Below are 3,454 nucleotides of genomic sequence, written 5' to 3' on the forward strand. Positions count from 1 at the left end.
CCCCCAATGCCCCCTCTCTCACCGGCCTCCCCACGTCTCTCACCTGCACTGCTCTCCCTGCTCCCCCCGCGTTGTGGCGTCGTTCGTTGGGTCCGCGGCTCGACGCGGCGCGGCACGCCGCCAGTGAGGCAGCCGGAGCTAACCGGAGCACACCGTGTGCCGACGCGTCGTGTTCGAACAGAGTCCGACCTGGAGCAGCACGACGTCGCGTGGTCGGGGCGCTCTCAGCCAGGACGACGTCGTCGCCCGTGAGGGTGGAGGTGAAGTGCGTCGCGTCCCTATCGCGTCCTCAACGCGTGTGTGTTTAGTGGAGAGTGGTTTCGTGTGACAGTGGTGTGCGCCGGTTGAATATAACTTTTGGGATTACCTCCTAATTGCTGCTGGATTTGCTCTGCTCTCCCGCCACGCCCGTATTCAAGGTAAGCGACGCTGAGCTGCGGCGTGCCTCATGCTATACGGGCGGAATAAAGGATGGGACCCACGTCGTCAGAGGTTTGGAGTTGGCGCTCCGCCTCGGCCCCACCTCGGAGACGGCAGCCCTTTCAATGGCGCGGTGGGATTTATCTCCGGGTGTGGGTGTCAGCAGCAGGGTCCGCGGCCGTCCCGCGAGTGACTTCGATGCGGGAGAGGACCCGCACCCAGAAAAAAAAATATCATCTGTGACACCCTCTATGGGTGATAAGCACCGGGACAGCCTTAAATTAGTGGTTGAACACTAGGTAGTGAGAACTAAAACCATGGATTTGCCCACTTGGTGAAAACGCAACTTCATGGTTGTCCGTTGTCCCTGAGATAACCATACGATGGTAGCCACAGCTTTTTATTTCTCTGGGTGTGTTGATCGCGGCGACTGGCTCGACCACCACCCGCATCAAACCGAAAAAAAACCTCACTGTTCTCCTCGCCGCTAGCTGCTGCGCCATACACGTTTCTTTTATTTTATTTTTATCGCGAAACCCTTATTGGAAACAGCGCCGTGGTATGGCGTGGCGCGCCTGTCCGTGCCCATGTCTGGCTGCAAGTGCGAGGCGTGGAATTCCCCTACTGGCCGGGGAGAGGAAAGTGGCAGTTTGGCGCGAATGTGGCCGTGCCTCGCACCGTGCCTCGCACGCCGCAGTGCGCTCGCTCCTGGACGTGACGTGAGGCCCAGCGGAGCCCGTTCCGAGCCTCTACTCGACTTGCCTTGGGTGTCCAAGCCCTCGGCACGCCCCCCTCCTCGTCAGCCGAGATCCATTATAAGGCCTCGACACGGAGGTCGCTCGGCGGGATCCTTTTGGTCTGCGCCCCGCCGCTGCCCGCCGTGGTCGGGGATCCTGTGCCACGCCCTCCCTCCACTCGATGGCCTGCAGGGCCTCCGCGCAGCGCCGCGGGGCAGAGGCTCCGGGCTGGGGGCGGGGGCGGCTCCAGGGCAACCTGCACGCCTGCACGCTCCGCTGGTACTCTCCCACGGAAACACATGGCGCGTATCGAGAGGGAGGGCGAGGTGGGGGCGGAGGGAAGGCGTTGGACTGCTGCACCTAGCTGCTCCGCGCGGCGGCGGCGCGGTGTGCACGCACCCCGCGGCTCACATTGTCACGTGTGTGTGCTTGGTGTGCTCAAGAGACTCATGGGAGATTGTCGAGTAGGACGGGTTGCCTGACCGGCAAAGCAGGCTCGAGCAGCCGTCGTTGTGGATTACAGAGAAAGAGAGAGAGAGAGAGGAGGGGGAGGAGGGGGGCAGGTATTTTAATTAACGGTCGCCGGATCCTCCTGCGCCCTTCCTTGCCCCACCCTCCCCACCCGCCCGCACCACGCAGGAGCATCTGCATTCTCCAACGTAGTGCTCCTTGCTCGTCCTCTCCGGTTATCAGCCCTGGGTGGGCGCCGGAGACGACTACGGCAGCCCCAAGGATTTGGCAGGCTTTGGAGGCCGGCGACGTGGAGGACGTGCGACTGCCCGAGGGTTCGCGTGACTCGGTCGCACGGATCCCAACAACGGACTGACTTCCTCTCTTTCGGTATCGGCCCATCGTCTATGTTTTTTTTCAAAATTAAAATTGGCTTCTTGGCTTGGCCACGGCTGCGGGGTGCATGTCGTCGGCGTAGGCTCCTGTTGCAACTGGATGGATTAATGGATGGATGGATGGATGGATGAATGGATGGATGGATGGATGGATGGATGGACGGATGGATGGATGTATGGATGGATGGATGGATGGATGGATGGATGGATGGATGGATGGATGGATGGATGGATGGATGGATGGACGGATGGATGGGGATCGGACGGATGACTTGATGTGCAGAGACCTGTCCGGCCCCGAACCTCAACCTCCTGAATGAATCCTGCTGTCTGCGCCGGCCTTGGGCGCCATGGACACGCCCGGGGGCGGGGCGCGACGGGCCGGCCAGGGCCGTGCCTACGGGACATCAAACCTATCATCGCCTGCCCCCCCCCCCCATCCTTCCTTCCCTTCTACATGTTCCCCTTCTAGCGCTGCTTGGCGTCGGAGGAGATCCTGAGGAGATCTTTTGCGATGTGGACCACTCCTGAGCCTCTGGTCATTATACCAGCTCTGCAGCAGGAGGAAGCCCTCTAGAGGGTCCTGGAGCAAGGTACTGGCTCCGTGCGCTTATTTTACTCGTTTCCTACTTCTCCACCTTAGCGTCGTCACACTCAAGCAAGACGGGTTTCAGGTCGGGTAATCCAGGTAATCACGTGTGTGAGACAGGGAAGTGTTAGCGCAGTGCGGCCTCTAGCGCCCCCGTACATCAAGTGCCCCTTACTTACAGTTAGACGAGGTGCTGATGAGGTGCCATCGCGAAGGATTGGTACAGCGGCGAGAAACAATAATAGTTCAGAAAAAATGACGCATCTAAAGGGAAAGTGAGGCTGTTGTTTTTTGTTGTTGCTGCTTCTTCGACTAATTCCAGTATGACAGCGACAGGCGCTGCTGCTATAACGAGTAAGGAGAGTACTAACGGGTAAAGGTGATAAGTAGGAGGGATTGGCTTGGCTGGGGGTTACCGTGCCAGGGCGTGGCGTGGCGCGGCGTGGCGTACCGGCTGTCGGCTGTCGGGCCCAGGTGTGCTCACCAGACCGGAGGAAGAGGTGCAAGCCGGATAATTAGCTTTGTTTCCGGCACCGGAACTGGGGCCAACCAACCCCCCGGTCCGGATCCCATCGGCACGCCGCCGAGCAGGGAAGACCAAGCGCGGGGCGCGGGCCAGTGGCCGTGAGGGCTGACCTTTACCGCGAAACGGAAATAACAGAGTTTTCTTTTTTTGTGTGTTTTTTCCCCTTTTCTCCTTTGTCGAACGGGACTCAAACTCGGGGTCACCCGTTTGTATTATGTATAACGTTGGCGTTCCGCGTGCCGGAGAGTGACACGGTCAGTGCGCATGCGCCGAGGCCTGGCCGTATGGAACATTAAGGCGGGTAAGTGGGCCAGGCCGGCGCCTTCGCCTCACCCCG

The 3,454-nt window shown here is 60.1% G+C and overlaps 1 protein-coding gene across 1 annotated transcript in view; it reads left to right on the plus strand.

The window, feature by feature from the left end:
• Nucleotides 1-126: 126 nt before the first annotated feature.
• The window catches only part of LOC127751822 (ankyrin repeat domain-containing protein 54-like), a gene marked incomplete at its 3' end in the record, with an annotated part of 24,852 nt that continues 21,524 nt past the window's right edge, over nucleotides 127-3,454 (plus strand). Inside the window, exon 1 of the mRNA XM_052275937.1 lies at nucleotides 127-419. The remainder of the gene's footprint in view (nucleotides 420-3,454) is intronic.

Source organism: Frankliniella occidentalis, unplaced genomic scaffold (assembly GCF_000697945.3).
Source record: "Frankliniella occidentalis isolate FOCC.00 unplaced genomic scaffold, Focc_3.1 Scaffold1216, whole genome shotgun sequence".
Taxonomy (NCBI): domain Eukaryota; kingdom Metazoa; phylum Arthropoda; class Insecta; order Thysanoptera; family Thripidae; genus Frankliniella; species Frankliniella occidentalis.